This window comes from Rhinolophus sinicus, linkage group LG09, assembly GCF_036562045.2.
Source record: "Rhinolophus sinicus isolate RSC01 linkage group LG09, ASM3656204v1, whole genome shotgun sequence".
NCBI lineage: Eukaryota > Metazoa > Chordata > Mammalia > Chiroptera > Rhinolophidae > Rhinolophus > Rhinolophus sinicus.
The window spans coordinates 72,749,335-72,777,325 of NC_133758.1; the positions used below are offsets into that span (position 1 = coordinate 72,749,335).

Sequence of the window (27,991 nt, forward strand, 5' to 3'; positions counted from 1 at the left end):
AAAAGTCATTGGTGGCCAGATCAGGTGAGTAGGGAGAGTGTTCCAGTACAGTTATTTATTTACTGGCTAAAAACTCCCTCATAGACAGTGAGTGCCATGTGAGTTGGTCCATTGTTGTGATGCAAGAGCCATGAACTGTTGGCGAAAAGTTCAGGTCATCTAACTTTCTCATGCAGCCTTTTCAGCACTTCCAAATAGTAAACTTGGTTTACTATCTGTCTAGTTGGTACAGATTCATAATGAATAATTCCTCTGATATCAAAAAAGGTTAGCAACGTTTTTGCGACAAGTTCACGAACTTAATTATCATACCTCGTATGGCTAGAAAAACATTGAAATGTATATGACAAATTTCTAAACATGAGCCATATTTGCTGTTTTTTCGAGTCATAGTGGAGGTTAGCCATATTCCACTCTGACTGCTTCATAATACTAGTAAGTGTTTATTAAGGTAACCTCACAGAAACCTGTTGTCTCTAAATTTTGAAAATACTAGTGCCAAATTAAGGAGAACAGGAACTTGGCTTTATTATACGCAATTCAGGTTCATGGCATCAAATAAAATAGCACATAGACATGACCACCAAACTCATAGTTATTTGTATAACCTTGACTGGAAAAAATTATTCTGTGTCCTCACATCCTTAGGCTTCCCAGGACAGATCTTTGTGCCTCTTGTTATGGTGAAATTATTAATATAATTCCTGTGCACTTGCAAACATGTCACAGCTTGGGTGTACACTTTACAGTAACATAGTCATCCCCCTTGAAAATGGAGAACTCAACTCCAGAAAAGATGTGGCGTAAAGAGGAAGGGAGATTTCTTGTCCAGAAGGTGTGGTAGGTAAATGCTGTGCTCACCCCTTCTCACAACCACATCAAAACTATAACTAAGTGACAGAATATCCATCACTGAGAATCAACTGAATTCTAGCTGAACTGAAGCCCTGCAACTATGGACATAAAGAAGAAGCCAACTCAAGACTGGTAGGAAGGGCAGAGACATGGAACGGGCTGGGCCCATACCTGCGTGTGACCATTAAGAATCGGGAGGGACGTCTTGACTGTGGAGGTTCCCCTATTCCCAGTGGAGCAAGGGGTCACAAATGCAGCAGGTTCCTCAAACCCATGGTTCCAGTACCAAGGAGAAAATTCCCTATAACTTCTGGCTGTGAAAACCAGAGGAGATTGTGGCTGAGTGAGACAGAGGGTGGCTGGAGTCCCAGGCGCTCCTCTTAAATGGACCACACATGGACTTACTCACCAATGACTTGCTCTGACATCCAGCACTGGGGCAGCAGCTCAAAAGGAGTGAAGAACATACAGGTAAAAACCTGAATTGTCTAGCTTCAGGGTGAGGGCTAGAAATGCAGCTTTCTCCCAGACACAGAAGCTGGTTTCTTTGTTGAGGGCTAACCCTCCCTGTGTGCAGACACAGGCACACGCCAAGTCTGAGCTTCCACCAAACTGGCTATCAGCTTTCGTCAGCCCTGCCCTAGGTATTCCCAGAGACCATGCCTCACTCAACTTTCTGGCATACTCAAGCCAATTCCAGTGGCTGTTCCGTACAAATGGCCTGTCTTATCTCATGCTGCAGACTTTCCTAAAATTTATCAAAGGTTCAGAACATCCAGAAAAGCAGGATTTGAATTTGGCATGTACCATACTTCTGGCTGAGCAGCCTGAAGCCTGGTACTAGTGGTAGCTGGCCTAGTTACCAGGCCAGCTCACAATTTGGCCTCTCGAGGCACCTCCAGGGCCAGTGCCAGTGGCAGCCACCTGCAGATAGCTTTGTGACACTTGTCACATAGTCCTGGTCAGGGCACAGACTGCAGCTGAACTTGGCCTGCAGCAGATCCTCCCCAGGAAGCCCCAGGGCTGGCAAGCCTGTTGGCCAGTTTCAGACCAGGTGGGAGCATCACTCAGCCACCTCTAAAAACAACAAACCAAAGGGGCAGACTGAGCAGGCAACAGAGCCCCACTAAAGTGAATCCTGATCTGTAGGGTCAGCCCCTGAACCACAGCTCCTCCACTGTAGTCACAGCCAGTCCTCACAACCAGAGCATCAATCCCTTATTGACATGCAAACAGCAACTAAGGCTCAACTACAACAGGAGGGCACACACAACCCACACAAGGCACAACCCTGGAACAATCAGCTCAGGTGACCAGGGAGACTGTATCACTAGGCATTATAGCAAACCTACTATATAAGGCCACTCTACTAAGACTGGGAGACATAGCAGCTCTACCTAGTATGCAGAATAAAACACAGAGAGGCAGCCACAATGGAGACACAAAGAAACATGTCCCAAATTAAATAACAGAACAAAGTTCCAGGAAACAACTAAACCAAATGGACACAAGCAATCTACCGATGAAGAGTTTCCAACACTGGTTATAAGGATGTTCAACGATATCAGAGAGAACTTCAACAAAGAGATTGGAAACATAAAAATGGAGATAGAAAAATAGAAAAAGAACCAGTTAGAAATAAAGAATATAATTACTGAAGTGAAGAACATATTAGAGGGAATCAACAATAGGTTCGATGAAGAAGGAGAGGATAGACTCAGTGATATAGACTATAAGGTAGCAGAAAACACCCAATCAGAACAGCAAAAAGATAAAGAATCCAAAAAAGTGAGAACAGTTTAAAGGGTCTCTGGGACAACATCAAGTATATCTACATTTGCATCATAGGGGTACCAGAAGGAGAAGAGAAGAGAGCAAGGGACTGAAAACCTATTGGAGGAAATAATAAAAAACTTCCCTAACTAGATGAAGGAAAGAGATATACAAGCCCAAGGAACTCAGAGAGTCCCAAACCAGTTGAAACCAGAGGCCCAAATTAAGACATACCATATAAAATATCAAAGGTTAAAGACAGAGAGAATCTGAAAGCAGCAAGAGAAACAGTTAGTAAACTACAAGGGAACTCCCATAAGACTGTCAGCTGATTTCTCCACTTTGCAGCCCGGAAGGGATTGGTAGGAAATATTCAAAGTGATGCAAAACAAGCACCAGCAACCAAGATTACTCTACACAGCCAGCTGTCATTTAGAATCAAAGGACAGATAAAGAGCTTCCCTGACAATAAAAAGCTAAAGAAATTCATTATCGTCAAACTAGTATTACAAGGAATCTTACAAAACTTCAAGACAAAAAAAAATCAAATATGAATAATAAAATGGCAATAATTACATATATGTCAACAATTACTTTAAATGTAAATGAATCAAATGCTCCAATCAAAAGATAGGATGGCTGAATGGATAAGGAAACAAGACCCTTACATCTGTTGCCTACAATAGAGGCACTTCAGATCGAAAGACACACACACAGTGATGAAAAAAAGATATTTCACGTAAATGGAAACCAAAAAGAAAAAAGCTGAAAGTAGCAATACTTATACCAGAAAAAATAGACTTTAAAACAAAGGCTATAACAAAAGACAGATAAGGACCCCGGTAATCCCACTTCTGTGTACTTATCTGAAAAAAACCTAAACGATACTTTGGGGGGGACGCGTGCATCCATACATTCATTGCTTACAATGGACAAAATGTGGAGGTAACCTGGATGTCCATCAATGGATGAATAAAGAGGAGGTGGTACATATGTACAATGGAATATTGCTCAGCCATAAAAGGCAATGGGTTCTAGTCACCTGTGGTGGCATGGATTGACCTTGTGTATTGTGCTGATTGGAATGTGCCAGACACAAAAAGACAGATGCAATGTGATTTTGTTTATATGTGGAATCTAAAGAACAAAATAAACAAAACAAAAACAAAGTCATAGATATAGAGAACATTTTGATGGTTTCCAGGTATGAGGGGGTTGAGGAAAAGTGAAAAGGGGAAAGGTATTAGGAAGCAAAAATTCATTGTTAAACACAATAATCATGGGGTGTAGGATACAGCATAGGGTGCAAGGTGTAAAAGGGGAAGGTATGAAAAATAATAAATTAGTAGTTACAAAATACTCTTGGGAATGTGAAGTAAAGCATAACTAATATACTCAGTAATACCCTAATAATTACGTATAGTGCCAGATGGGTGGGTAGTAGACTAGTCAAGAGATCACTTCTTAAATTATATAAATGTCAAACCACTATCCTGTACACCTGAAATTAATATGAAATAATATTGAATGTCAACTGTAATTGGAAATTTTAAAAGGGGGGAGGGGAAGATGAAGGGGAATGAGAGGTTCCAATTTCCAGGTATAAAATAAGTCATGATGATATAATATACATCACAGGGAATATAGTCAGTAATATTGTGATAGTGTGGTACAGTGTCAATTGAACTTAGCATGGTGATCCTTTCTTTAGGTATATAAATGTTGAATAACTATGATGTATACTTATTTTTATTCAAATTAAGCTCACATACAATGTAATATTGTATGTGAGCTTAATTTGAATAAAAATAATTTAAAAAATTGTTCCAACAGTAAAAAGACCAAGGGTTGGGGAAAGGTAGTGTGAATAGGCAAAGCACAGAGGGTTTTTAGGGCAGTGAAATTACTCAGTCTGATATTATAATGGTGGACACATGTCATTATATATTTGCCTAAAATGTACAACACCAAGAGTGAACTCTGATAGAAACTATGGACTTTGGATGATAATGATGTATCAGTTTTGGTTCACCAGTTGTAGCATGTGTACCAATGTGGGGCAAGGCATCAAGAGTGGGACAGGCTGTACATGTGTAGGGGCAGGGGTACCTGGCAACTCTCTGTACTTTCTGCTCAATTTTTGTGTGAACCTAAAATAATTCTAAAAAATAAAGTCCACTTTTTTGAAGAGAGAAGAAAATTAAAAAATAGAGGAAGGGGGCACCAGCTAATTCATTAAAAATAAAATATATTTTTGCTTGATATCACAATCAGAATCCTACATAGGCTTAGGAAGCTAGTTGGCAGTCAACACACAGTTGAACACCTTTGCACCGAGTAGAAATTCAGACATTGTATCTTAGCTTTATTTAAAGTTCCTGTAACATAGCTACCACACTTTATAGCTTAATCAGCGTATTTTGTGAGAAGCAATTATTTATAAATCTCTGGGTCTTTCAAAACAGAAAAATCTGGTTTTAGCTTTCAGTTGTTCATCTATCATTCCAAATTATAATTTCTGAAATAAAAATATACTTTGTTGTTCTGTTTCAGAAACCCAAGGCATTTTCTTGGCACTTTTCCTGGAAGTACTGCATTTCACTTTGTACTTATACCTCCCATTCCCTTCTCCCTGACCCCACTAAACCATGACTAATACATCGACCAAGTGGCTTCTGAAGTGACCTCCCAGTAGTGTTGCTTCTTAGGACATATCAATTGAGAAAGAGATTCAGTACTAAATCTCTGACTATTCAAGGAAAATGATTTATTTTTCTTCAAAAAATTGTTTTTATTTTGAACTGTTTCACAATTTAGAATTAATAGATTCAATTAAGCAGAAGTTTTTTGACAAAGGTGAAAATGATATGTTCTCATGGAAGTGAATGTAATTTTCAGTGGTCACTGATCTTCAGTTCTACAATGTTTTCACTTGTTTTATTTTTTGAATCAAAATATATAAGTATATAAATTTACCATGTATCAATTTAACTAGCATAAATTGACTTGGAGAGAAATCAGCAGAATTCTTCTTCTGTCTTTTTCACATGAAAACTTGCATAGTTAACCAGTAGTTAGTGACCTCTTCCTTTTAATAAACAAGTTGCAGTGTGTAACTGTGACTTCATTATTTGTAGGGAATGTAGGTTTATAATTATTTTTCAGGACATATTTCAAAGCAAGAGCACATTCAATTGTTTTTTAACATTATACATGTAGAGCAGAAATAATGACTATAACTTTGCATGGCATCAGCCATGCTCTTGAGAAAAGGGAAATAATACATTTTGACTGCAGGATCTGTTTAGCTGAGAGCGTAAATTTGTTGAGAAGACACAATCCAGGCTAAAAAATACTGACTAGAACACATTTTTATCAAATGTACAAAAATTGAAGCTTACAATCTCGTTTTCTCTCCTTTAATTCAATTACAGAATACTTTATTAAATGGAACATTAGTTGAAAGCCTAAATATTACCTACATTAAAGAAGAGATGCTTGAGAAATAAAGGGAGGAGAAGGAACATCAATGTCAGCACCCATTACTTATTTTCCATCCTAAATGCTGTCCCTCTTCATGTAGGATTAAAGTAACATAGAAGGGAAGGACAGGAAAGAAGGGACCATGGTTCAGCTATCTACAATGTGTTATTCATAATAATTTATGTTATGGGAAAACAAATAATGTCTTTGATTCCTTTAAAAAACTATGGCTTGAAAAAATTAAGTCTGCCATTGCTATACATGGAGACCAAAATAAATTCTCTGATTAAGAGCATTAACAATAAGTAAAGTGTTGCCCTGAGTCATCTTTTTTTGATTTATATGTTTAAATTCAAATGATTTCAAATTAGACATTAACTGATACAAGTTTGTTTGTTACTAAATATAGTGACTCAACTAATTTTGAGTAGATCTTGTGTTATCAATGTTAACAGGTGCATGGAAGAGAAAATGAAAAGGATTAAATAACACTTTAAGAACATCTGGATATGATATTTAACTTGTATTCCTCACAAAGTAGTCTGATTGCCTTTTATCTTCATTTCCAAGTTTCATTATGATCTTTTGGTATAAAAGTCATGTACAAGATTGCACAATTAAGTTTGCGAACTCATCCTAGAAAAAGTGCTACATATCTCATTGCTGAATATCACTATGGTCACCTTTGAAGTACTCCCCTTGGGAAGCTATGCACTGATGCCAGTGCCTAGTCCACCCTTCAAAGCAATTTTAGAACTCTTTCTGGAATGGCCATCAGACCTATTGTCGTATTACCCTTGATGTCCTGAATGTCATCAAAATGTTTTCCTTTCAATATTTCCTTTATTTTGGGGTAAAGAAAGAAGTCACTGGGGGCCAGATCAGGTGAGTAGGGAGGGTTTGCCAATAAAGCTATTTGTTTACTGGCTAAAAATTCCCTTACAGACAGTGGCGTGTGAGCTGGTGCATTGTCGTGATGCAAGAGCCATGAATTGTTGGCAAAAACCCTTTCATGCAGCCTTTTCAGCACTTCCAAATAGTAAACTTGGTTAACTGTTTGTCCAGTTGATACAAATTCATAATGAATCATCCCTCTGATATAAAAAAAAGGTTACCAACATCATTGCAACAAGTTCGCGAACTTAATTGTCAGACCTCGTATGCGCTTAATGTTTTTCTCACTTTAATGACTCATTTGGTGGTCGTTACTAATTTCACTTTAATGCTAGCATTCTATAATGTATGGTATTGTAATGTTTATATTATGTAACTGTAGGGGACTCTGCTGATGCCCCCCACTTTTCTCACCAAAGTATAGAAACCAAAACTGCTTCTTGCTCATTAAATGTACTTCCCTGCATTGTACACTACAATGCAAAGGAGGCTACTAGCATTTTCCCAGTGAGTTGCTCCCGCACATATGAGTTTGGGTTGCCTGAAGAGAATCAGGGCACTGAAATATGTTAGTTGTAGTCGACATTTAGTGTTTCTGCCAAGAAAATCAGAAACACATTAATCAGGATAAACATTGATACTTCTGTCTGCATTTCTTCTATAGCATTAGCTTTTAATGTCAATTAGTAAAGCAAGAAATACATGCTAAAAGGAGAGTAAAAGCACTGAGAAAACAGTTTGTTAAATACTAGCTAATAATTTAACCGGTCTCCAAAACATGACCTGTACAAGTTATCAGCAAAATTCGGATGAAATATAGATCTTTAAAATGGAGAAAATCTAAATTATTATGACTTCAAGAGCAACTCTTTCAGTGAAGTTATGAAAGCCCATGAGACTAATAAACCTCTCAAGACTCTCATGCCTTTACATGGTTCTACACGTTTTTCTGCCCTCTAGCAGGAGGTGAATCAACGTCTAGTCCCTTTCTTCTATTTCTTTAAATTCATTCGTTGGGTGCACTTCTATCACCTTCTTTGGTCCTAAGTAACATTTCAAAGCCAATAATCTCCACATTTATATTTCCCCTGTGCACCATCCCCTGGCAAATCATTGGACAACAAATAGATTCACATCAACTCATCTTGCGCTAAAAGATACCTCCTTTCCCCAACATTCATATATCTGCTGGTGCCATTTTTAGGCTAAAAGTCTTGGGATAACCTGTGATGATTCTCTTTTTCAAAACTCATATAAATATTCCTTACATAAAAAATATTCATGTCTTTTCCTTCTATATTCTAGTCACTGTTATTGCTAAGCCCGCATGAGGGACCCCTTACTTCTGTTTTCTCCTTATGCTGAAAGAAAACATCATTTTGAAAACAACAGTTACGGGACGTTTTCCAGAAACTGAAATTGTTTCCCAATGTTATTATGAGAAGTCCCCATTCAAATAATATCATACCATCTTACTTTCCCTACCTTATTTCAAAAGTTGATATTCAATAATCCTATCACTATGTGTTCCTGGAGTAATTTAAGAAAGAAAGTAGCACTGTGTGTAACTGACTTGTGAATATACATGTAGATCTTTTACTTATCCTTGCTCCATTTCATGTCGTTGGAGTTGGTCCCATTGCTCCAGCTTGTCAGCGTCATTTTGAATCTAGACTAATATCTCTATATTGAATCTATACTAAGCACTTAAGTGCTTATTTCATTGCTTACACCTTGGTAAAAGTTTATTGGGTAGTCACTGTTTTGTTTGTTGTTTAATTACTTTATTTCTGTCCACCCAGCCAGTTCGATTTTATTGACTTTTTTTCCAGCTGTTGACTTTTTATCCTTCCACCATTCCATTGTTCTTTCCCCCTAATTCTTGAAAATGAGGAAGCAGTTGATGTGCTTTTTACTCTTGTAGATTATTTTATTAGCACTATGTTAGCACAAGAATGTTTCCCCACAATGAGATATTTGCATTTTAATATTTTGATTTCTAAAATTTGAATGAAAAAATGTATCTCTTACTAAAAGGAATTTTAGGCAGTAGAAAGCAAGTGAGGAAATAATCTTTTGGCCAAAATATATAAGGGCCAAGATATTCTATGAAGCCTTTTGCTAAGCCTATTCCTAAAATGGCATTTGTTTAGTGTTTTGAGGGAAATTGGTTTGAAGGAGGGAAACAAATTAATAATTAAAATGCCTATGAATTATTGAACATATATTATGTGCCTGGAGTGTGCTTCCCATACTTTTTATATTCATTCCTCATATACTCAAAGATAGAAATTATCCTCATTTTACAGATGAGAAACTAAAGATGAGAGAAGTTAATTATTTTATCCAAGGTTACAGAGCCAGATGAGGTTGAGCAAGATTGACCAGGCTCCATGTTAACACTGGTTAACTATAGTGCTATCTAGTATTTTGATCTGTACCTACCAGAGAACTCTTATTTTCACTGGACAAAAGAAGGTGGAATCTTGCCCGGGTTCAGGGCAGGAGGAAATGGAGATTGATTAATCACTAACTATAAAGTTTCTTTTCTGGCTAAACACAGTTGTACTCATTTTCGAATCTTCCCTAACCTTAATCTAACCAATTTCTCTCCGTCCTTTACTGAGAAGTTCCAGGATTCACATATATGATTTTCAGCATACTTAGTGTTATTTTAGTTTTGGCTGATAACTTTCTTGTCCTGTAACCTTCCTTACCTGACTTCTTAAAAAGTCCCTCAAATATTCTACACTATTTATATTTCATATAATGGCATTACAAAAAGAATACTTTAGGCACAAGATACACTGCTTTAACTCATTTGCATGTTATACCTTTAAAAACACACATTTTATTTTGAAAAAATATTCTAAATTCTAAAATGTAGTGTTGCTGTCACTGTAACCCTGATTTTCTTTTATATTAACTTTTACCACCATCCTTATCTAATAGGAATGAAATCGTAAATATGCTTCAGTGAAATTCCCTGATGAAAAATAAGCTAGATAGTGCTTTGTTTTCAATATTATTCTATTTGCCACATTAAAAAAAATACAACACTTCATTAAACCTGGCATATTAAGAAAAAAGTCATATACATTAAAGATGAATTTATTCAATTTTATTATTGACATTTATTTAATATGTCAAATATAGTATCCCAAGTCTCATTAACAAACCATGATTTTAGCACTCTGGCTAAAAATGTAATACAACTTTCAGGACTATTAAATCTTCTGCATTTATTCTTGACCTGTTTACACAACATAGTGACCTATCATGAATTGCAATATCTGTTACAACTGACCTTTAGAATGAGCTAGTTTAAGGTTGCTTAGTGGTGAGAGAGGGGGTAAGAGTCCTTTATAATGACAGTCATTTCAACAAGGATGCTTTAAATACAATGCATGCAAAAAAATGAGTCCCACTGCTTTAGCAGAGTAGGTCATAGAATTTTAAAGAAGCAAAATGATAGAGTAGTAAAAGACCAAAGATATTACAGCATTGAATGAAAAATCCAGAAAGCAGCAGCAATGTGAACTGAGTTATAATAATAAAGGAGGCTTCAAAGCAAAAAGATAAAGGTGTGAAATGAAAATCTTGCTGGGTGTCGGAAAAGAAATCCTGCACATTACTTGTAAAGCTGCACTGGGCTAGTTTCGTTGCCAAATTAGCTGACAAATCTCTGTCATAATCATGCAATTTACACATTTGTACTAAATTTAGAATTAGTCTCACAGTTATGTACTTGTTGAATTTTTTTAGGTTAAGGAAATGTTTGCAATTGGCTTTTGAGGGTAATTAATTATTTTTGTCCTTTTTCTGGTAACTATTCCTAATAAGGATATCGTATAAGAATCTTGAAGAACAAAGATTATTCAGTTTTCTCTCTTGTAGGTATAGTACCCCTACAACTGATTATGTCTTTTATGCATTACAGAGGGATTCACTTAAAGAGGCCCCACTCACACTGCAGGCATCACATTTGTATATATCTTTCTGATAATTTTCCAACCTTGAGAGTGAAGTGTCTTTAGGAAAGAAAGCCTTTTTTCTCATTTTCATATGGGCACTCTAGGTATGAGCAGTGGCCCCATGCAGGTAGGGTCATAGTAATAATGTAAACAATAACTAAAAGGCAGTTCAGGGGAGTACAGGCTTTGTGGTCTCGTCACTAATCTGCTCTGTCCATTTCATCAGGCTACTTCACCGCTCTGCATTTCAGGTACCTCATCTGCAAAATGAGATCAATAACAGGACGTACTTCATTGGGTTGTAGTAAGAATTCAATAAGTTAATGAATATGAAATCTTCAAAAGTTTCTAGCTATCATTATTAACTAATTTATACCCACAAATTTTATTCACAATGTGACAGTGACTGTGCCAAGTGCTTTGTATGATATTTTCAAAATAACACCAAAAGGTAAAACAAAGAGAAGATCACATAAGTTAACTAATTTATCCAAGCTAAAAGACTGCTTGAGTACCATTTGGATTCCATAGCATTAGTCCTGAAATCATTGATTCATTGATTCATTGATTCATTCATTCATTCATTCATTCATTCCAGATATACTGATAGAAGGAATAGTGATGAGGATCATGGACCAGGTACTCGGCTAGTTACAATGCAAGGTGATAAGTGATTAATTAAAGATCTAGGAAAGTTGATGTGGAAGGAGGAATTTAGCCAGTATAGCAGGGGGAGATGAAAGGTCATAAAGGAGATAGTTTAGGATGATGTACGGTTGGAGGATTTCCAGAAAGCACAGAATCCAACATCTAGTTTCTGGATCACTGATGTCCATATTCCCCCTCCTTCCAAGTCCTCTGTTCCAGGCTGAGTGACTCATCTGTTTTGTGAGTGTTATGAACCTGAAGATAACCACAAGAGTGAATTAACAGGTCCCATCTATACTCTGTAAACGCTACTTCCTCCAAGCCACTGGGTAGGAAGATGTGAATGAATTACATAAACCTCCTCCACCTTTGATGGGTGAACTCAGAGGACATTAGAAATACTAATGTGTATCTGGAGAATGCTTCATTCTTTGTTGAGTACTTTGGCATTTATTATTTCATGTGATATTCCTTGCAATCATTTCCCATAAAATCTTTAAATGTTATTATCTGTATTTTACAGCTGAGGATATTACTGAGACTTAGTCAAGCTGAGAAATGTCAGAGACTGAATTTGAACCTAGGTTTTAGGACTCTAAATCTACCACACTCATTGCTTCTTCTCCATGAAATTTATAAAACCTGGATCAATGAAAAAATTGCTTCAGCAACAGTAGAATAGCAGCATATCCCATGTTTTTGAATTATTGAATTTTCAAAAGACCTTATTTTTAAAGAACAGTTTCAGGTTTACAACAAAATTGAGAGGAAGCTACAGAAATTTCCTATGTGACCTCTGCCTCCCTGCCACCTGCGTAGCCTAACTCTCACAACATCACTCATCAGAACAGCACATTATACCAAGATGAAACTACACTGACATGTCATCTTCACCCAAAGTCCGTAGTTTACCTTAGGGTTCACACTTGGTGTTGTACAGTCTTTGAGTTCGGACAAATATTCAATGACATGTATCCATCATTATTATATTGGACAGAATATTTTCAGTGCTCTAAAAATCCTCCGTACTCTGCCTATTCATCACCGCTGGCAACCACGGATTTTTTTTACTGCTGCCATAGTTCTGCCACTTCCTGATTGTCATATAGTTGAAATCATACAGTATGTAGCCTTTTCACATAGTAAAGTGCATTTAAGGTTCCTCCATGTCTTTTCATGCCTTGAGAGCGCATTTGTTTTTAGTGGTGAATAATATTTCACTTTCTGGATGTATCACTGTTTACTTAACCATTCACCTACTTAAGGACTTCTTGGTTGCCCCCAAATTTGGGAAATTATGAATAAAGCTGCTAGAAACATCTGTGTATAAGTGTTTGTATGGATATACATTTTCAACTTCTTTGTGTAAATACCAATGAATGCTATTGCTGGATCACATGGTAAAAGTTGGTTTAGTTTTCTAAGAAACTGCCAAACTGTCTTTGAAAGTGGCTGTACTAATTGCATTCTCACCAGTGATGTATGAGAGTTCCTATTGCTCCACATCCTCTCCAGCATTTGGTGTTGTCAGTGTTCCAAATTTCGGGCATTCTAATAGGCGAGTGATGATACCTCATTGCTGTTTTAATTTGCATTTCCTGATGACATATACGGAGGAATTATTGAATTTTAAACTCTTGAATTTAAATTGGCTATTTAACTTTTATGAAAATCTAGTTAACATTCTGTTCCTTTCTATTAAAATGACTATGCCAGAGTTTTGCCAACCTCAGTAATAGACCTGTTCAAAGAGGAAAAGGCTTGCAAGTCTCTAGTGCTCACTTGTTATATTTAATATAACGTTACTTAAATAAACAAATGTAAAACCAGATAAGAATTCCTTTTTCTTCTAGCTTTATACAACTTTTATGACTAAACCCCCCAAAAGATACAAATTAAATACAAATAAAACTTTAAAATCTAATAAAATTCAAGTTAAGAATATTAATTTAATGTGATAAATAGCAATATCTGCAGAACTTAGATCAGTTTCACTGGCTTTTAGAATAGAAAAAATGTATTTATACAGAGGGAGCCAAAAAATGTATACACATTAAAATTGTAATACTCAACACATACCGATAACAAAAGATGAATACAAGTCACGTTTGACATCTGCAATTAAGAGGTGCTCAAACTGGTTGCCATCAGCATCCAGACACCGCTGATTATGGCAAACTACTGCTTGAGCAACACTGACCAAAGTGTCCACTTGTACACATTTTTTTTTGGCACCCCCAGTATATTCTATACTGATATGTCTTATAAATCATCGTCATTATCAGTGTCAATGTTTTTTTTTTTACAATGAACCCATTTTAGTTAGTGATTCACCAAAATTTATTGCATCCCAAAAGTATACCAGTTACAAAGATAAAAAGCATGTAAAAATATTTTGCTGTCACAGAATTACTACTATAATTAGTGCTAAACCTCTTTCAAAATGGCACATACTCAGATAGGACTCAGGCAGCATATCTGCCCAAAAGTGAACATCTAACAAACTGCTACAGACAGACTCGTCTGTGTGCCCCATGCCTTTACCACTAGGAGCACTGTGTCAACTAAATCATCCACCACCATTTTCTTAGTAACTTGAACACTTCTGTTTTTATAGAGTCTTACAACTTCATCTGCTCTTCCATTGCATCTATTGTATAATTTACATGTGATTATATCTTCCTTGTTTTTTATATTAGCCCTAGACAAAGCAGTACATGGTTCTTCTTTACTATAGGATACTGATGATGTTAAATCAAAGTCTAACTTGGTTAAATAAAAAAATTAAATCTTAGTCTATTAAGATATCTTTCAAGTGCAAATTCTCACTGTAAAAAAATGTGTTTCTATAACGGATCAAAATAACTTATATGAGGAAAATAAGTGATTATTTTTGATATTTTTACATTGGGAAATCCAAACCTAACTGGCAAGCCAGATAACTAAAGCAAATGTGTTAATAATGAAGTACTTATTTTTTTAGATACTGCAGGCATTTATTTTGTCATGCATATAAAAATACAGAAGGCAACCTGAAATTATAGTTCAATGCTCAGTTACAAGTTGATAGAATAATCAAAATAAAAAGAGAAAATTATTAAAAACAAAACAAAACCTCTTACAGGTCTTTAAGATTGGTCCACAGATTTCTCATTAAATCATCTTTAGGAATAATAAATAAATTTTCGACTTTCACAGTAGAACAGTTTTTGCTCCTAAATTTGCTACATTCTTTAACTCCATCTAGGAACTAAAAGACAGTGAATTTTGTTTGCTCATTCCTCCCATTTTAACTTAGATGTCTTTTAGGAAGTTGGTAAAAGTTATCTCAGCTGAAAACCTCAAAGTGCATCAACTGGCAATTGTGTATGAAACTTTCAAACAATTTCTCATCTACTTTCTCTGTATTGTACATGTTAAGTAGGAAAAACATTTTCTTTGCCTTACAATTATGGCAAAATCCATTTGAAAATCCAATGGCAACAAAATTGAACATAACCAACATGTTCTGTTTCCATTGTCTTCAAAGTGTTTTGCAATCATCAATATTAATATTTAAATGAAGCAAACAGTAGAAAGTATTAAGATAGCTGAAGCTGAGTATAATTAGGTGCCAAGTATGAAGAAATATTTGTAAACAAAATGTTGCTAACAGCATAAAATAACAGACATTTTCAATAGGAGGATTTGGCACTGGCTAGTTCTCAGAAAACAACATAATGCCTATTTGTGTAATAAATAGAGGGTTGTAATAGCCAGGACTTCTTAATGGGGAACTAAAACACACGGCATAAATATTTTTGGAATGGATAATTTAGGAGTGGGGAAAAGTAGGATGAATCACAAAGCGGGGCGTAATTTCTTAGAATGTAACTTTGAGAAGTCCTATATTTGAATAAAAGGTCTGTCTGAAAAGTATCTGAACTCCCCATCACCATGGCATCAGGCAATTGTGACTATGGATGTGATTTATGTATAAAGTGGCTGAAAGGAACAGGACCAAGAAGGGTTGCCAGCTTTCTAGGTAGAATTGAATGAGGTAGTAAAAAGATATAGAAAGAAAACAATGTCAGGGAAATGGGTCTAGGCTTTGAAGATATATCCCAATATCATTTTGAAACAAAAATCAGTTATCTGATTATTTGTAATATTGTAGAAGGTGTGTTGGAAATAGAAATATGTAAATTTTTTTCTTTGCTTCTTTTAGCCTGATCAAAAGAAGAGGCTCTCACAGATATTTAGCCACTGTATTTATAGAAGCAACACAACCTCATACATAATACTCCAATTAAATATTTATAACACACACAAGTCAAAGAGTAGTGTGTTTATGGGATGGAGGAAGGTTTTTCTTTTTTTAGAGAATATAGTGAATTAAACCCCAGAGCCCTCCTCTGCGTTCTCTGCCTGTTGCTGCCTCGCTGCCCTCATTCTTTTCCTTCCCTTCCTCCATCTGAAGACTACTCTCTACTAAGGCTTTGTATGTGGTCTTATTCTCAACATTTAAATTTACCAGAGGAATATGAAGATAGCAGCACATTCCCAAATGTCTCATACTTATCTTCTTTCCTATTTCCCTTCAACTTGTAAGGTAAAAACTGCAGTCAGGTGACCAAGTACCTGAGGTCAAGTAACCTGGTTCTAATCTAGACACTCTCCCTGACAAACTAAGAGCTGTTAGAAAAGCTACCTTATTTCCATGAGCCTCATTTGCCCAGCATTTCACTGGTTGTGAAGAGAAACTAAGGCATTAAGGAAGCCAGTAACTCACAGGGAATGTTGAAGGACCAGCTTCTCCTCTCCCGTATGTTTAGCCTAAATTGCACCTCACATTATTCGCTGAAATAACCCTACATCTGCCACTTCTCAGTCTTCAATCAATGTGTTCTTTCAGCCCAGGGAGGAATTTCTTTTGAGTAAATCTTGCCACCTGTTCCAACCTACTGATGACAAACATTACCTCTTCTGGGATCCCCTTAAGTAGATTGAGCTCTTCCTGTTTGGATTTTTGAAAGTAGTTTGAGGGAATAATTCTAGGAGCACTAGTCACATCCTGTTATATGATGCTTCTCACTTCTTTTTTTCACTGAGTTTTATGATGAAAGTAATTGAGTAAAAGGAAAAGTTTAGTCTTTGTGCCTTTACACTTACATGTGCATGAGGCAGGAGTAATAAACTGAATAGGGAAGAGATGGAGAAGGAGAAGGCCGCAGATGAAACATTTGCCCTACGTGGCTCACGCCATCTCCTCAGCAGCCCTGATGACTCTGTGATGCCTCCTGCTGCCCTTCTGGGTGCACAACGGTAGCAAAAATCAGTTAGGGTACTTACACACAACACATATTCTTACACCCCCTGGAGACAGAATGACTCACAAATATGTCCATGTCCTAATCCCAGGAACTGTGAATATGTTCCTTTACATGACAGAAGGGACATTCATTTATGATTAAATTAAGGATGTTGAGATGGGAAGATTGTCCTTGATTAGCTGAGTAAATCCAATGTAATCACAGGATCCTTACGAGAGAGAGAGAGAGACGCCAGGAGATGTATGAATGAAGCAGAGGTTTTTGAAGATGGAAAAAAGGACCAAGATCCAAGGAAAGTAGGTATCTTCTAGATTCTGGAAAAGGCAAGGAAATGGGTTCTTCCTTGGAGTCTCCAGAAGGAATACAACTCGGCTGACATATTGATTTCAGCCCATATGATTCATTGCACAGTTGTGACCTTCAGAACTGCAGGATCATAAATTTGTGTCATTTTAAGGCACTAACTTTGTGGTAATTTTTTTTATGATAGCAATAGGAAATGCGTACAGACTCAATAAATTAGATTCTCTGGATGGGACCCAAGACTCTGCCTTTTAAACAACCTACACAGTTGACTCATACTCAACATCTACAAACATCTGTTTTAGGACTGAATTTCCTTTCCATCCAATGGAACTGAACCATCTAATATTCTAATCCCTAAATCCATTACAAGGCAAAGCTGAGACAACTTTTTTCACAAAATTCCTGAAGTATGAGTGCAAAAGTATTATAGGAAAGCAGAGTATACGTCTCTCACAGCCCTCTATTCCACTTAATGAGTAACAAAAGTATTTTAACAGTGACATCCTGTCATGGACTGAATCACCCCCCACACACACCCCACAAGGTCATATGTAAAAACGGTAACCCCAATTTAACTATATTTAGAGAGAGGACATTTAAAGAGGTAATTAACGTAAATTAGATAATAAGGATAGAGCCATAATCCACTATGATTAGTAGCTTTATAAGAAGAGGAAGACACACCAGGATTATCCGTGCACAGAGAACAGGCCGTGTGAGAAGACAACCAGAATTCTGACACCTGCAAGCCAAGGAGAGAGGCCTCGGAAGAAACCATCCCAGCCAACATCCTAATCTTAGACTTCCAACCTCCAGAACTGAGAGAAAATAAATTTCTGTTGTTTAAGCCATTCAGTCTTTGGAATTTTATCATAGCAGCCTTAGAAAACTGATACACATTCCTAACCTAAATTCCTATTGCTTCTGTTTCTCTAAACCAGTTATTCTAATAGTTGGGATTTCAATTACTACTATTTATCACTTATTATGTACTATGCAAAGGATTTGTAAATTTTCTCCTAAAAATTCTACAAAGGAGACATCATTTTCTCTGTTTTACAGATTAGAAAACTGTGACTCGGCGAGGTTAAACTTGGATACAGAATGTGCACTGACACACAAGGGAGCTAGGATGCAGACCCATTTTCAATGATTCCACTCAATTATATGACTTTCCTAGTAACTTCCCTTACTGACCCCCTGCTATGTTCCAGGGACTGTGAAACAGGTGGGATGATTATGTTTGGTCTCAGGAGTGTTATCTAAGCTAAGGAGGGCTAGGAGAAGATAAGGAGGAAATCTCGTGAGTAGATGAAGATACATGTGTAGTTCTTTATTATCATTCTAGATCAATTAAGCAACAGTCACATCATTACCTGGATGTAATGCCTATTTCCACCATAATAACATTTAAAACAAGGAACCAAAAAAACCTAATGTGTAACTTAACGTTTAATCTCAATTATTACTTGGGACATGCAGCCCTAGTGAGCATGGTCCTTATTTAGAATACTTTCAGAAAGTTAATGGAAGTGAAATGAAGATGAGAGTAAGCTTTAAATTTTAGTAATGTGTATGAACTTTAAACAGGGCTTGGCTGGTTTAAATGTCCCTCTGATAACTGCTGCTTGGAAGCAAGCTGATTTTAAAGGCAAACACACTAATTAGCTTTAACTCTCTTGGAATACATTCCACAACATCTATAGCCCTAGAGGCTATTTTTAAAGAAGAATTTGGCCAAGTTTTTGATAAAGCATTTGATTTGTCCAAAGGTTTGACTTCTGTCAATGAAAGCCAATCACCTTTGTTGGCTTAAAGGGATTAAACAATTCAAAAATAAATAAATAAAAAGTGCCATTGCAGAGAAATGGTGTGGTCCAGGAGATTGTTATGCAGAATATAGGACTCTAAATGTTAGGGGTTGCTTTCTAGTTTTGTCATTGACTAGATAATTTTTGCAAGTCATTTAATTTCTGCACATCTATTTTTTAATTCTCCAAACAGGGAAACATAATCCAGGAAGTCCATAAATTACTCAAAAGAATATTAATTTATCTCTGCTCTATTAATAGGGCTTGAAATATTGTTTCTCTCCTCTGAGACCATGATAATTATTATTGTATCCTGTTTATATACACCTGGTGTGTGTAGTGCTTTAAAAAAACAGACCTAGAATATAAGAAGTCACTTCAAGTCTTAAAATAAGAAAAGAGCAGTGAAAAGGATAATTCTGACCTCATGATTAATGATTTCATCATTAAAAAGTCAACTTTTGAAGATTTCTCTCAACGTCTCCAATCTTAACTTCAGATTATGAATCATAACCAATATTATAGAATGTTATTTTAAAATTCTAGGATGTATATTCCAGTTACTCTTAATATAGATCTGATCTATTTGGTATATCATTGTTCTCCTACCACCTTAGTGCCTAAAGAGCAAAAAAAATGACATGGTGTTTAATCATAATGAAAAAATTATGAAATTAATTTAAGATATTTTAAAAATGTAAATTCATTCTATTTTAATTTTTGACAACGGCAATGTTATTAAGTATATGAAGTCTTTAGGTTTCATTATAGCATAAATACTAACCAAGTTCCCAGTGTCTTATCTTAGTAAGTTCCTGAATGTTTCTGAATAGAACCAATAAAAAGCAAGTAATAGAAATGAATGGCCAAACTTTTTGATTCTTTCATCTGCCTATAAATCATTTTTATTAGGTTAATTCACCAACACCACAAACCTTAAATCCCTATAATTACACCTTTCCTCCAGGCAAGGTACTCTTTTCTCATGATCCCACTTTCTGCCTATGACAAAGTTCCTCAAAAACTTGGGTCCTTATTTCAGCTCTTTTATTTCCCTGTCTAGCATTATCTTCATCAGGTGTAACATTAATCAAATAATTTCTTTGTTCCAGATAACGTACACTGCTATCTGTTACAATCTCCCATAATAAAGCTTGTATTATCAAAACATTTATTTTCTCCACTAACATGTGGGTTTGGTTCACATTAAACATAAATTTCTGGTATTAAAGCTGATTAAGAGACAGATTTTTTTCTCCATAGGTTTCTTTTATAGGAAGGATGCTTCTAAACTGAATCTACATTGCTGAGGCTGCATACCTTGGTCATGAGATACCAATCTAGGGAGAGCACCCAAAGGGGTGTGCGGAAGACCTACAAAGGGAGAATATTCGTTGTGAGTGTGCATGTGTGTGAGTGTATGTGTGTGTGTGTGTGTGTGTGTGTGTGTGTGATACGATAATAACACTATCATAATGAGGTTAACATGTAAGTTTAGTCCTATAAGATGTATGGCCATGTACCAGAACATAAAATTAGAACAAGTCCAAAGACATGGGAAACCCTGCCTACCGTTAATCCTGTCAGCTCTATAATCTCAGTATTACTTCCTATCTAGCATCATCGAGGTTGTCCCCATGTTTCAAATGTCTTGATTATCCTCCGTCATGGCCCTGGATCCACCAGCACAAAAGCTGGGAAGGCTTCCATACAGTAAATAGGCAGCATGTCAGCCATGGTGCCTGTCCATCTTGCTCTTTGACAAGTGACACACGTCATCTTTCTGACACTACTATCAGCTTCATTTCCATATGCCATGCTTCACATGACATCTCAGGCAACATCATGTCTCGCTCCTTTCATAGAAAAGCCTTTTGCAGTTTTGTTCTGATAACTGAGCAAGGAGTGAAAAGAAAAGATTGCTAAAACAAATTGTTTTCAAATTTCCTTCCTTTATTATAACCTATACAAATATTCATGGTAAATTGGGTGTAATCAGTACATATAGTTCTCACTCTCTCCATAAAAGAAACCAACACAATTTTATACAGTGCTGGTAGCAATTTTGGTTTTGATTTGTGCAAAGTCGTAAGTTAGATGCATAAAGCAGACAGATGATGTCATAGCCCCCAATGTGAATAGTTATGTGTGCCTCATATCAAGCTCTGGGAATACAGCTAGGGATAACTTGACAATTCCTTTTTCCATTATTAAGTGATGTGAAGGTATTAATGTACAAAATACATACTTGTTGCAACATTTGCTAAGATAAAAACATGTCCAAAAAATTGCTTTGATTCAGTTATACATTTCCATAACTCTGAATGTACACCTGTTATGCCCAACTTTAGATGGCCACACTCCTATTTCTTTGGTCATATGACTCAAGTAATAATGAGTACAATATAAAAACTCTGACCACAACATCACAATGGCAGTAAAGATGATTAATATTGAACTTCAAATCCCATGACACTTCAGGATCAAAGGCTAAAAACAGAAACCAGTGAACCACTAATAATTAAGTATTCTCTTAGATATAGAGCAAATGTGAGCTTCTACTTTTCAGCACAGATTAGAATTAATTCTGGGAATTTACAAGAGCTTTTAAACAATAGTTAATATATAATTACTATGTGATCATTATCTGATAAGTATGCCCTCAAATTTCAATATTACTATCATGCATACAGTATAACCTTAAAACATAAAATAAACTATATCTGTTCTAAAAACTATTAGGTCATATAATAAATACCATTTCAGTTAAAAATCTACCCTCCAAATTGGAGAAGGAAGAAAGGAATTGCATAGTTATATATACAGGAAGTGGTAAACTAACCACTTAGTGGTCAATGAGGATGATCAAATTGTGTACGTCCTTGTGTTCAATACTTTGCAGTTTGCCAAACATGTATTATCCTATTTGCATTTTGCTTCATTTTCCTCATTTGTAAAGTAGGGCAATGGCTGTTTCTACCTCATGGTTGCTTTAAGGAAAATACATTCATAAGTGTATGCAAAGGGCTCAGAACAGTGTCAGGCACATAAAAAGCACCATATAACTGTCACCTATTATCTACAAATAAGAGTAATAGTGAGAATTGAGTAAATCCATATAAGGCACCTGATGCCTGTCACATAGTGAATGCTCAGTGTGAATGCTAATTACCTAAGAAGCAGGGAGAAGGTATTATTCCTCCCATTTTAAAGATGAAGAAACTGATCATTAGAAATTCAAGCAATGCCCCTAAAGGTCAAACGATTAGTATTACAAATACAAAAGTCAACATGTCACATTTTGCCTTTTGACATTTCTATGTTTCACTGTTAACACACCCCCACCCCGACCCCTCCATTTATCCATCGCATTTGTTCTGTGAATACTCAGTGTGACAGTTTATCTCAGTCAGGAAGGTGCTGCTGCTCTAAATGTGGCTCTGCACGCACATGAAAGTTATTGTTTCATTTTGGGTTTCTATGGAAATGAAAATTCAGTCTTTACTGCTAGGTTTGGAAATGTTATTCTAGGAGTTGATGTGGTTCTTCACAGAAATGGAGCTGGCCTGGCTTTGAGATCAGGAAGTTGTTATTTAACATAGTTTGGCTACCAGAAAGGATCTATTATTTCCTAGAAAATATGTACACTAATTCTTAACATAGCTTGGTCGGAGAAGAATATTTTTCTTCATACTTTATTTTTCTGTTGGGAGGGTACATAAAAAATTATTTGCTCGTGTCTTCTACTTCACCTGTCTATTAAACAGATACATTTAAAACAAATAAGGAAACAAACAAACAAACCCTCCCACATACTCCACAGCCCATTCATTACTCTGGGTTCCCAGAGAATACCAGGAGATGCACGATGTTCTATAGAGCACTGGAGTTCCTAAAATAATAGTCCGTTCATTTGGTCTCAACAGGGGAATATTATAATATCATCCTTGAGCTGTTGAAAAAGAAACCACCTACAACTAAACAAAACGTATTTTAGGCAAACATCTGCCAAAAGAGCAAATGAATTAGGAAGAGCACACAGGAAGACCTAATCTAGTCCTGCTGTGAAAATACACGTTGGAAAAAACACACCAATAAAACATGCTCTGGATACACTATCCGTCCTCAGAAGACTAATGCTAGTGCTCACTTTGTCTATTTCAAAGATCCCACAGAGCATCTGGCTCCTGAATCTTGGCCACTCTGGAACTGAAATCTCCAGGGATTTTAATTTCTGCATGTATTTTTAGGGAAGGAGAAGTACATTATGTCTGACACATTTGTTTTCTCTAGGCAAGGCTGATGCTAGTGAAGTAGGAAAATTCAATTCACGATGAAGGAATCTGGTCATAGGGCACTAACAGAATGTCATGTGTTCCAAACAACACTCCGGCAGAGCCTTGCTGCACAGACGGTATTTCTCTCTGACTCAGCAATTTGGGTTTTGGGCCTGGGTGAAAGATGAACTTTTAAGGGCTAATGAACTCAGTTACTATCCCCTCCTTTATGATATCTCTAATTTTGTTAGTAGCAGTCACTGAAGAGAGAGATAGATGTGCCTTTTTCATTGTGAAAAAACGAACAGCTACACTAAACCTCTGTTCACAGCATACAATCCCAAATGCTGTTCTTTTGAGCTTGCTTAGTTTATGAGAAAAGGCTCATTGTGTGAGCTTAAATCAAGATACACAAAATTGGACTCAGTTGTTATTTGGGAGACCAAGAGCACAACTAGCCTTAGGCAAACTTGGAGGAAGATGAAGCTTGAATTCCTCCGACAACCAACACTTCCCCTTCCTGTGCTTCTTACCACTTGCTGGTACGGTCTTGTTGGTATCTTGCTCTTTCCAGGGGCTCATGTGTTACATTAGAACTTTCTTATTTTGGAAGCCGCGTCTTAGGTTCTGGACATTTTTGGCTCCTTGCCTCTTATCCTGAGTCCTTGCCTCTGTTAGGGTTCAGTCTTTAACTGATATATCTCTCATCCTCCACAAATGTATTGCAGATTCTCTTCTGATGATGATGAATTAATTTTTTTTCCTAGACAATTTTTTTCTAAAATAAACCTGAAATTCAGAAACACTTGTCAGACATTTATACTTGTTGAATGACTCATTTGTCTCTCTATAAAAGAGAACTTTATCAATATGTTTAATCACACAAATAACATGTTCTAAAACTAGTATTTTTCTTCATTTTAATATTCTCTCAGAATGTCGATTGTGGGATAAATGTTTAATAATATCACTTCCAAGAATGTTTGCATGATCTTTCATATCAGAAAGCCATAATTCACTTTTCTATTATTTTCCCATAAATTTAAGCATTTCAAGATGTCAAGTTTGAAATAAATTTGTGGGACTATGGAGCCTTCTGTTCTGTATGAGAAGAATACAGAATCAACGGCAACTAAATTCCGTTAGGTAGTTGGATGGAAACGTTCAGATTTTGTATTAATGGTGCATTCTTCTTTTAAAAGCTGACTAATAAAATATTTTAAAATAAGTGCATTACTTAAGGGAATTGAAAGAAAGCCAATTAAACTCCAGGATTCGCATTTATGGAATTTTAGTCAAACTGGGTTTGGAGCTTTTCTTTTTTCCCTCTAAAATGATCAGGCAGATTTATAAAAACATACTAGCATCCCCAGGGCTATTTCTAATACTGAAATTATAAATTATAATTGTTTTGAGCAGAAAAGATGACTATATACTTCCTTTCATATTTGCAAGAATTGATCATTCAAGAAATACCACTATTTTTTGATACTATGCATTTTTGGTATTCCATGTAACTTTTTCCTCATTTCCTTGCAGCTGATCAATACTTTTGTTGTTGTTGTGGAATAAAAAAGTGTGCTTTACAAAAATTTAATGCTTATATCAAAAGTACAGGAGAATAATGCAATACATGGCATATTTAATCATGGGACTGTATCTGGCTAAATTAAGTACTTGCAAGATAAGTATATTAGTGATTTATTTTCTGCTACATTTTATTATGAACTATGCCTATTCTGTATTTTATCCAAATTCATATCAAGTATTCTGAGACTCTGAGAGCACAGAGGAAGAATTAAACGCCTGAATTTCTATAATTAATTATAGTGTGGCTGAAGATGTACCATAGAAATACCCACCCTGGAAGTTGAACAATTTTTAACCATTCATCTGTACATAAAATTATTTTCTGAAATTATTCTAAAAGGATCCTACACTGATTTCTGGACTTCAGGAGCATGTCACATAGGGTAGGTAAATTTGATAGGGAGAAAATACAAACAAAAGTGAGATGAGAACAAAGTGCTTGTGGAAAGGCAAGTCTAGATGTGGCTTCTCTGTGGATTTGCACAGAAAAAATGTTGGACGTGGAAGGGAACTTAGAGGTAGAAAAGAACAAATTCCTTTTAAGATCCTTTGCCAGAAAAGTTATAGTGTTGCAGTAGACTGTGAACGAACCCAGATAAAAATCCTCCCTAACTTTGAAATTCAAGGAAGCCACCACAGGAGAGTTACAGACAATCACAAAGGGATAAATAAAGATGTCTTGGGGACACATGGTAAAATAGAACTTCAACTCCCTCCCACCTACCTAAGTAATGGAAGTAATGTGTGGTTCCATATTTAAAGGTAAAGATGATTGTTTAACTGCCGGTATGTATAAGAATATCTAAGTGCATATAAAATACCCACAACCAACAAAGCAACAAACAGATTCATATGTCACTAGGGCAAGAAATCTTATTTGAAATACAATGTGAAACGTAGAACTATACTTTTTTATTTACTAAAAACATTTTATCTAGCAGGCAGTGTTTTTTGTCAAGATACATACTTCTCCTGTGGTTAATGTTTGTCAAATACCTTGTGCATTTTGGTAGAAAGGATTTATAAATTAAAACTAAATCAATGTGTGAATAAGTGATTTCCAAAAGAACACATTTCTGTTTAGTTTCGTTAAAAAAATAAAAATAAAGGTACTCTTGCTTTGGAGATTCAGTTTATGCAGATATATACTATTTTCCTAAAATTCATTGCCAGCACAAAACCGAGTTCTTTCTGAGCTGGGGAATGTAGTCTGGTGGTTCCCAAACCTGAGTGGTATCAGAAACCCAGTGGAATGGGAGGTGCTTTCAAAGTACATACATTTCCAGGCCTCACCCCTGACATGCTGAATTTGGATCTCTAGGAGATCCCAGACCCTGTTAGGTTTATAAAGTTCTCTGGGTGTTTATGTTCGGGTTTGGGACATACCTAACTTTGACCACCCAAATCATCCATGTTCAATATGCATAAGCTGGCATTAGAGCTTACTGCACAGAGAACTTTCATCTCCATAAACAATGATGGTGAGATAAGAATGTATAGATGGAACAACAAGTAAGTGATCAATAATTTGTACTATAAACTGTTGGCTGGCGAGTTCTTACCTTGGAGTTGCATCTATAGTTAACTGCTTCTACAGTCTCTTCCAAAACAAAACTAAATCAAAAGTAGATTCTTCTACAATGATACAGATATATTTTCCTGACCATTTTAGCTAGGAGGATAGTTCAGCTTGCAACACTGAGCATAGCTCTACTTTGGTTCTGGAACATTCCAGGCTTTCCTCCCAAAACTGTGCCCAGCTTTGTCCTGATTCACATTGAACAACACCCACTTAAATTTGAATCCATTTCATCCCATGCTCATTTGAGAAAGGATAACAAGAATCAAACATACATGAGCTATTAAATATTAATACAATATGGCAGCTATGTGTACCACATGTACTACTAAAGAAAACAAAAATGGAGTCTTTGTAGTAAGGTTTCTCATTGGCTGGCAGCCATATTATTTTTCCTTCAATTATTCATGTATTTGATGCTAGGACTACATAAACTGATACAAATTATATAGTGCTTGCTACATAATAAGCATTGAACATTTACCTCTATTATTAAGATATTGATGACAAATGATTTTCCAAATTAGAATAAATTCTTGAATATACAGACTTACAAACCCTACCCAGTCTTCTTTAATTGGAAACCCCAGGAGATTCCATGTATGCATTTTTTAAAAAAGCTCCCTAGTGATTTTGAGGTGTTTTGCTAAGTCTAGCCTTGCAAGGCTCTGCCAATTCTGCATCTATGAGAAAACAAACACATTTTGTTGCACTCTTTGTTTTTTTTGATGTGAACATAAAATTTAAATGAACACAATTTTCATAACCCTTTCATTTAAGTGTAGTATATAATCCCCCCTTATGATTTATCAATCAATAGCTCAGATATTCATTTCCAAATTATATCAGGGGTATTGCATTTCTTTTCTATGGGACACTTTTTCTTCTCTGAATACCTAATAACATTTCACTTTCTGAAGAATGCTTGACTCCAAAGGTTATTTTAAGAAAATTTAATGTTGCTTCATATGTGCCATCTCATGTCACCAATGATAGCTACAATCCATATTCTTTTTTTTGAAAATGCTTTCGATAATTTTGATATCATTAAAATCTTAGTTCTCCTAAATGTTGTTAGTTTTACAAGTTATATATTGTTTCATACCTTCATGAAACTTCATTTAGTCATCCACTCAGCACCTGTTCATTGAGTGCCTACCAGGCTCTGGGAAGCACCGGTGAGAAACAGACCTAGAGCCTGCCCTCATGGAGTTCATACTTTACCTACTAGGGTGCAGACCATAACAGAATAATTTTGAACAACTACAAATTGTGATAAGTGCTCTGAAGAAAAAACTTCCTGGAGTCATGAAACCACATAACAGGGTGAGCAGGCGGAGTCAGACGGACAGCAGGGAGGCCTCTGTGCAGTGAGCTCAGAAATGAGATGCAAGCATAAGAGTTAACTAGATGAAGAGGAGAGAAAATGCATCTAGCCCAAGGTCAGGCATAAAGGCCCTGAGAGATGTAAGAGAAGGTGGATGTGGCT

The 27,991-nt window shown here is 36.1% G+C and overlaps 1 protein-coding gene and 1 pseudogene across 7 annotated transcripts in view; one reads left to right on the forward strand and one right to left on the reverse strand.

Annotated features, from left to right (window-relative positions):
• MAGI2 (membrane associated guanylate kinase, WW and PDZ domain containing 2) overlaps positions 1-27,991 on the reverse strand; it is a 1,294,930-nt gene that overhangs the window by 999,140 nt on the left and 267,799 nt on the right. The gene's annotated exons all lie outside the window — the stretch shown is intronic.
• Positions 16,819-27,991, forward strand: part of LOC109439248 (prostaglandin E synthase 3) — a 37,690-nt pseudogene continuing 26,517 nt past the window's right edge.